The sequence below is a fragment of the Nycticebus coucang genome, chromosome 20 (assembly GCF_027406575.1).
Source record: "Nycticebus coucang isolate mNycCou1 chromosome 20, mNycCou1.pri, whole genome shotgun sequence".
NCBI lineage: Eukaryota > Metazoa > Chordata > Mammalia > Primates > Lorisidae > Nycticebus > Nycticebus coucang.
This window is the reverse complement of record NC_069799.1, coordinates 9,991,314-10,000,000: the sequence shown is the minus strand read 5'-3', so window position 1 is coordinate 10,000,000 and position 8,687 is coordinate 9,991,314. Positions and strand designations below refer to the sequence as shown.

The following is an 8,687-nucleotide window of genomic DNA, read 5'->3' as shown; positions in this document are numbered from 1 at the left end:
TTTTTGAAGCTGCTTCAATTGCCCAGGGGGGCCTCCTCATAAACCATTCACCCAGACCGATTGCTTCAAGAGTTTTCCCTGCACTTTCTTCTAGTATTTTTATAGTTTCATGTCTTAAGTTTAAATATTTAATCCAGTGGGAGTCTATCTTAGTTAATGGTGAAAGGTGTGGGTCCACTGTCAGTCTTCTACAGGTTGCCAGCCAGTTCACCCAGCACCATTTGTTAAATAGGGAGTCTTTTCCCCACTGAATGTTTTTAATTGGCTTGTCAAAGATCAAATAACGGTAAGTAGCTGGGTTCATCTCTTGGTTCTCTATTCTGTTCCGTACATCTACCTCTCTGTTATTGTGCCAGTACCATGCTGTTTTGATCACTGTCGATTTATAGTATAGTCTGAGTTCTGGTAGCATGATTCCTCCTGCTTTGTGTTTATTTTTGAGTAATGTCTTGGCTATTCGAGGTTTTTTCTGATTCCATATAAAATGAAGTATTATTTTTTCAAGATCTTTAAAGTATGACAGTAGAGCTTTAATAGGGATTGCATTAAAATTGTATATTGCTTTGGGTAGTATGGACATTCTAACAATGTTGATTCTTCCCAGCCATGAACATGGTATGTTTTTCCATTTGTTAACATTTTCAGCTGTTTCTTTTCTTAGAGTTTCATAGTTTTCTTTATAGAATTCTTTCACGTTCTTTGTCATATAAACTCCCCAAATCTTTCATCTTCTTTGGCACTACTGTGAATGGAATAGAGTCCTTGACTGTTTTTTCAGCTTGACTATTGTTGGTATATATAAAAGCTACCGATTTATGGATGTTGATTTTGTCACCTGAGAGGCTGCTGTATTCCTTGATCACTTCTAAGAGTTTTGTATAGAATCCCTGGTGTCTTCCAGATATGCAATCATATCATCTGCAAAGAGTGAAATTTTGATCTCTTCTGACCCTATTTGGATACACTTGATCACCTTCTCTTCTCTATTTGCAATGGCTAAAACTTCCATTACAATGTTAAAGAGCAGTGGAGATAATGGGTAACCTTGCCTGGTTCCTGATAAGTGGAAATGATTTCAATTTAACTCCATTCAATATGATATTGACTATGGGTTTGCTGTAGATGGCCTCTATCAGTTTAGCAAATGTCCTTTCTATACCAATTTTCTTAAGTATTCTGATCATAAAGTGATGCTGGATATTATCAAAAGCTTTTTCTGCATCAATTGAGAGAATCATATGGTCTTTGTTTTTTAATTTGTTTATGTGATTTCATATATATATATTTACGTATGTTGAACCAGCCTTGAGACCCTGGGATAAAACTGACTTAGTCATGATGTATAATTTGTTTGATGTGTTACTGAATTCTGTTTGTTAGGATCTTGTTGAATATTTTTGCACCTATAATCATTAGTGATATTGGTCTACAATTTTCTTTTCTTGTTGGGTCTTTTCCTGGTTTGGGGATCAGGGTGATGTTTGCTTCATAGAACGTCTTGGGTAGTATTCCTTCTTTTTCTATATTTTGGAACAGGTTGAGTAATATAGGTACTAGTTCCTCTTTGAAGGTTTGGTAGAATTCTGACATGAAGCCATGTGGTCCTGGGCTTTTGTTTTTAGGGAGATTTTGTATGGTTGATGCTATTTCAGAACTTGATAAAGTCCTGTTCAACATTTCCACTTGATTCTGGCTAAGTCTTGGAAGGTGATGTGCTTCCAAGTATTGGTCAATTTCCTTCAGATTTTCTTATTTCTGAGAATAAAATTTCTTGTAATATTCATTAAGGATTTTTTGAATTTCTGGAGTCTGCTGTTATTTGTGGAGTCTGTTGTTATTTCATCTTTGTTATTTCTGATTGATGAAATTAGAGATTTTGCTCTTTTTTTTCCTGGTTAGGTTAGCCAAAGGTTTATCTATTTTATTGGCCTTTTCAAAAAACCAACTTTTTGATTTATTGATCTGTTGTATAATCCTTTTGTTTTCAATTTCATTTAAATCTGCTCTAATTCTGGTTACTTCCTTTCTTCTACTGGATTTGTGTTTGAAATGTTCTTCCCTTTTCAGTTGCTTGAGATGTTCCATTAAGTTGTTAACTTTCTCTCTTTTCGTTCTCTTGAGGAAGGCTTGCAGTGCTATAAATTTCCCTCTTAGGACTGTCTTTGGGGTATCCCAGAGGTTCTGATAATTCGTGTCTTCATTGTCATTTTGTTCCAAAAATTTGGTAATTTCCTTCTTAATCTCATCTCTGACTCCGCTATCATTGAGCATAAGGTTATTTAACTTCCATGTTTTTGTATGAGTATGCAGATTCCTGTTGTTACTGAGTTCAAATTTTATTCCATGGTAGTCTGAGAAGATGCAAGGAATAATTTTTCTTTAAATTTACTGAGGTTAGACTTGTGACCTAAGACGTGTTCGATTTTGGAGTATGTTCCATGGGCTGATGAGAAGTATGTGTATTCAGTTTTGTTGGGATGAAATGTTCTATAGATGTCTGTTAAATCCAAATGTTGGAGTTGCTTCAGCGTCTGGGTGCTGCTGTACTGTGGGTCCCATGCGGTCCATTAGCCAAGATGCCTGAGGAAACCCAGACCCAAGACCAACCAATGGAGGAGGAGGAGGTTGAGACGTTTGCCTTTCAGGCAGAAATTGCCCAGTTGATGTCATTGATCATCAATACCTTCTACTCCAACAAAGAGATCTTTCTGAGAGAGCTCATTTCAAACTCATTGGATGCTTTGGACAAAATCAGATATGAAAGTTTGACAGATCCCAGTAAACTAGACTCTGGGAAAGAGCTGCACATTAATCTCATACCAAACAAACAAGATCGAACCCTTACTATTGTGGATACTGGCATTGGAATGACCAAGGCTGACTTGATCAATAACTTTGGTACTATTGCCAAGTCTGGAAACAAAGCGTTCATGGAAGCTCTGCAGGCTGGTGCAGATATATCTATGATTGGCCAGTTTGGTGTTGGTTTTTATTCTGCATATTTGGTTGCTGAGAAAGTAACTGTAATCACCAAACATAATGATGATGAGCAGTATGCCTGGGAGTCCTCTGCAGGAGGATCATTCACAGTTAGGACTGACACCGGTGAACCTATGGGTCATGGAACAAAGGTTATTCTCCATCTAAAAGAAGACCAAACGGAGTACTTGGAGGAATGAAGAATAAAGGAGATTGTGAAGAAGCATTCTCAGTTCATTGGCTATCCCATTACTCTCTTTGTGGAGAAGGAATGTGATAAAGAAGTCAGCGATGATGAGGCAGAAGAAAAGGAAGACAAGGAGGAGGAGAAAGAAAAAGAAGAAAAGGAGTCTGATGACAAACCTGAAATAGAAGATGTTGGTTCTGATGAAGAAGAGGAGGAGAAGAAAGATGGTGACAAGAAGAAGAAGAAGAAGATTAAGGAAAAGTACATTGATCATGAAGAGCTCAACAAAACAAAGCCTATTTGGACCAGAAATCCTGATGATAAAACTAATGAGGAGTATGGAGAATTCTATAAGAGCTTGACCAATGACTGGGAAGATCACTTGGCAGTGAAGCACTTTTCAGTTGAAGGACAGTTGGAATTCAGAGCTCTGCTTTTTGTCCCGAGACATGCTCCTTTTGACCTATTTGAAAACAGAAAGAAAAAGAACATTAAGTCGTATGTCCACAGAGTTTTTATCATGGATAACTGTGAGGAGTTAATCCCTGAATATTTGAATTTCATTAGAGGAGTGGTGGACTCTGAGGATCTCCCTCTAAATATTTCCTGTGAAATGTTGCAGCAAAGCAAAATTTTGAAAGTTATCAGAAAGAATTTGGTCTAAAAGTGCTTAGAGCTCTTTACTGAACTGGCAGAAGATAAGGAGAACTACAAAAAGTTTTATGAGCAGTTCTCTAAAAACATAAAGCTTGGAATACATGAAGATTCTCAAAATCGAAAGAAGCTTTCAGAGCTATTGCGATACTACACTTCTGCTTCAGGTGATGAGATGGTTTCTCTCAAGGACTACTGTACCAGAATGAAGGAAAACCAGAAACATATCTACTATATCACAGGTGAGACCAAGGACCAGGTAGCTAACTCAGCCTTCGTGGAACATCTTCGGAAGCATGGCTTAGAAGTGATATATATGATCGAGCCGATTGATGAGTACTGTGTCCAACAGCTGAAAGAATTTGAGGGGAAAACTTTAGTGTCAGTCACCAAAGAGGGCTTGGAACTTCCAGAAGATGAAGAAGAGAAAAAGAAACAGGAAGAGAAAAAAACAAAGTTTGAAAACCTCTGCAAAATCATGAAAGATATCCTGGAGAAAAAAGTTGAAAAAGTGGTTGTGTCAAACTGATTGGTTACATCCCCATGCTGTATTGTGACAAGTACATATGGCTGGACAGCGAACATGGAAAGAATCATGAAAGCTCAAGCCCTCAGAGACAACTCAACAATGGGTTACATGGCAGCAAAGAAACACTTGGAGATAAATCCTGACCATTCCATCATCGAGACCTTAAGGCAAAAGGCAGAGGCTGATAAGAATGACAAGTCAGTGAAGGATCTGGTCATCTTGCTTTATGAAACTGCACTCCTGTCTTCTGGCTTCAGTCTGGAAGATCCCCAGACACATGCTAACAGAATCTACAGGATGATCAAACTTGGTTTGGGTATTGATGAAGATGACCCTACTGCTGACAATACCAATGCTGCTGTAACTGAAGAGATCCACCTCTTGAAGGAGATGATGATACATCACGCATGGAAGAAGTAGACTAAGCTTTCCCTGACAAATTACTTGTATACGTGTTCAATACTTCATTCCCTCTGATAATACATTTTCAAGTATTTTTTTTGTTGGTTTTTAATGTTTAAAAATTCTATATGGCATGATATAAAATACTTTAAAGGAAAGATAAGATTTCTTTCTACATCTAAGTGTGATACTGTGATACCTTAGGCACTGAAGCAGAGCTAGTAATGCTTTTTTGGTTCACATTGACTTATTTTAAGAGATTGAGGTAAAATGCCGTAAGATGTATGTAACCTACATTAATGTTGTGGCCTAGAGTATTTAGCTATCAAGCCAGATTCCTTGGTAGACCAAATCTTTTTGTCATTGAGTATTCAGGACATAACTTGATGTTTAGAAGAAGAAAACCATTTGTTCAAATGACTTAAGTGTATCTTCTAGGCTCTACTTTTTAAACTTTTCATCCCCTTGTAGTTTTTGCATGTACCGGTACTTTAGAAATATAAAGTGAAGCAACTTGATGAAACTACGCAGGGCTTGTTTCCAAAGAAAAGTTACTGTTTAGAGGAGCAAAATTAGAAGCCTACCCATGCGTGTTATACAGCTATCTGAAAAGTGAGGCTTGTGAATGGAAATGTAGTGCCCAAGTCACAATCTACTTAAAAAGGGTTGTAACAAATATACTTAAGTTTAAAATAAATAAATAAATAAAAAATAAATCCAAATGTTGGATGGTTAGGTTTAAATCTAAAATTTCTTTGCTTAGCTTCTTATTGGAGGATCTATCCAATAGATAGATCTTTAACACTGCCAAAGGAGTGTTAAAATCTCCAACTATTATGGAACTGGAGGAAATCAAGTTGCTCATGTCTGGTAGAGTTTCTCTTATAAATTGAGGTGCATTCTGGTTGGGTGCATAGATATTACTAATTGAAATCTCATTATATTGAGTATTACCCTAAACAAATATGAAGTGACCATTCTTGTCCTTCCTTACTTTTTTTGGTTTAAAGCCCATTGTATCTGCAAATAGAATTGCAACACCTGATTTTTTCTGATTTCCATTTGCCTGAAATACGGATGACCATCCTTTCACCCTGAGTCTATAATTATCTTTTAAGGTAAGATGAGATTCTTGTATGCAACAGATATCTGGCCTGAGTTTTTCTATCCAGTCAGCCAGCCTGTGCCTCTTTAGAGGACAGTTTAAGCTGTTCACATTAATGGAGAATATTGATAAGTCTGGTAATATTTTGGGTATCAAGTTTTTCACAAGTCCAGCATACATTTTTAATCCTTTCACCACTGTGGAAGTTGGAATTTGATCAAAAGTTTCTGAGTGAGTTTACTTTTGTGGTAGAGGATTGTGCTGGTCATTATGGAGGATAAGTCTGAGAATATCCTGAAGAGCTATTTTAGTTATGGCAAATTTCTTCAACATGTGAATGTCATTAAAGTATTTAATTTCTCCATCATAAATGAAACTCGGTTTAGCTGCATACAGGATCCTGGGCTGAAAGGGAGGGGAGGGAGGGGGGAGGTGGGTGGAGGGAGAGTGATTGGTGGGATTACACCTGCAGTGCATCTTATACGGGTATATATGAAACTTAGTAAATATAGAATGTAAATGTCTCAACACAATAACTAAGAAAATGCCAGGAAGGCTATGTTAACTAGTGTGATGAAAATGTGTCAAACAGTCTATAAAACCAGTGTATGGTGCTCCATGATCACATTAATGTACACAGCTATGATTTAATAAAAAAAAAAAAAAAAGAAAGAAAGTTATTTTGTTTTAGGAGATTAAAAGTCAATGGCCACTCTCTTCTGGCTTGAAAGTTTTCAGCAGAGAGATCTGCAGTCATTCTAACATTCTTCTCTTTGTGTGTTATGGTTTTCTTACATCTGGCTGCTTTCAGAATTCTCCCTCCTTCATATTAACTTTAGTGAAATTAATTATGATGTGCCTGGGGGATGTCTTATTTGGGTTGAGTCGTGCTGGGGTTTTGAAATCTGATTTCAGAATCTCTTGGCTTGTCTGGAAAATTCTCTTTCATAATTTCATGGAGAAGAGCCTCTGTGCCTTGCGAAGCCACTTCATCGCTCTCAGGGATTCCAATGAGGTGGATATTAACCTTCTTTGAATTATCCCAGAGCTCTCTGAGAGAATGATCTGTTTCACTCTCCATTTCTTTTCCACTTTGAGAATTTGGAAGCATTCTAAAGCTTTGTCTTCAATGTCTGAAATGCTTTGTTCTGCTTGATCCACTCTGTTACTGAGGGATTCTACTGTATTTGTCAGATCTTTGAGGGCTGCAACTTCTTGCTTCAATGTGTCAAAATTTTTGGTGGTTTTGTCTTTAAATTTGTTGAATTCTTGAGACAACTTTTAAATTTCTCCTCGAATTTCTAATTCCAAATGTTCTTCCATTCTATTAATCTTGTTTGCAATCCAAATTTTGAATTTGATTTCTGACATTTCGGTCATCTGTTTATGAATGGGATCTTCAGTTACATCTGCCATATCTTTCCTTGGGGGTTGGGGGTTAATCTACTCTGGTTATTCATGAGCCAGAGTTTTTCCACTGATTCCACCCCATGATTATTTCAGATCATTTGACTAGATGAGTGGGTATAGAAAAGTTGGGTTCAGGGCTCCAGGAGTAGTGATTAGCCAGCTCTTTGCCCCAAAGCTGGGACTGTGTCTGTACCTTTTCCCATGGAGCTTTGCCAAGAACCTGTACAGTGCCATGGCCTGATAAACTGGGCACCTGCTTGGTGTGGTGGGGCTAAGTGGCTCTGTCTTGTTTTCAGCTGGTCTCTGTCTGACCCTACTGAATCAGTTACTCTGGGTTGAAGTCACAGCTGTGGAGAAATACCAGCAATTAAGTCACCCCATCCCCCACAGGCAACAATTGGAAAAGGAAAATCAAACCTTCCTACAACAACACACCCAGGGTACCACTTGGATAGTCCTCGGGCGATTGGCCTAATTCAAGAGGTCCAAATCAATTGCCTCAGTCAGCACCTGTCTCAGGTGGGAGAGTTGAAAAGGTCTCTAGCAACTAGATCACAGGGGTCTGCTGACAACTCAAATATGACTTGCTCCGGTGCTCCTTGAGGTCAGGAGAACCCACCCAGCAAATAGATTAGTCTGGGAAGGTTGATGCCTCCTTCCCCACCTTGCACCTCTGTCACACCCAGTCACTGATAACCCCGCAGGGCTGTGACCCAGTTGCCTTCAATGATCAGATACTCCAGGGGTTTGCATCTGCCTGAATCACTGGGAGATCTATGTCAGCCAGAATGCTTCTCTGTGCCACTATCCGCAGTGGAAGGTGAGGCCTGACAACCTCGGATGCTAAATGGAGGCTAGGGCTGTTCACTCAGTTCCAGCCCCACCCCTAATTGATGTTACTGACAGAACAGAACAACTTTGCAGAATTTGTTTCTTTCCCAGCTAAATTCCCCAGCAGAAGAGAAGCTGTTTTGATTTCACAGAACCTGTGCCTCAGGCCCTGTCTGTGCTGCTGCCCAGTCTCGGTTGCAGTTTGTATTCCAGCCTCTGCGTGCCCTCCTTTGTTTGGGTAATGATCCCCTGAGGGCCGGGTGTGTCTTAGGCTCAGTAAAGCGGTCCTCTGTGTCAGCCCTGCTCTGGGAATCTGCCGGCTCTGCATGTGCGTTTTCTAGTCCCTGCACTCCACACAGACCGGTACTGCCTCAGGCAAACCCTTTACTCACCAGGCCTGCATTTCAGTCCCAGATCTGTTCCACCCTTGGCTGCCACCGGACAATATGCTCAGCCTCCTCTGGTTGCCCAGAGAGACAGGGGTTGTGACTCCAGAATATCCAGGGGCAAGCCCTATTGTTGCAAAAAATGTCTGCTGTTCTGTGTTCAGGGCACCACCGCTTGCTCCTGTATGGTTTCTTCTCAGCCGA

General features: G+C 39.3%; 2 pseudogenes across 1 annotated transcript; both read left to right on the top strand.

The window, feature by feature from the left end:
• Positions 1 to 1,161, top strand: part of LOC128572983 (serine/threonine-protein kinase RIO2-like) — a 19,473-nt pseudogene extending 18,312 nt beyond the window's left edge.
• Positions 1,162 to 2,383: 1,222 nt separating this feature from the next.
• LOC128572981 (heat shock protein HSP 90-alpha-like) lies at positions 2,384 to 4,774 on the top strand (annotated as a pseudogene). Its single transcript, XR_008376289.1, has one exon. The product of XR_008376289.1 is annotated as a heat shock protein HSP 90-alpha-like (transcript).
• The last annotated feature ends 3,913 nt before the right edge of the window (positions 4,775 to 8,687 follow it).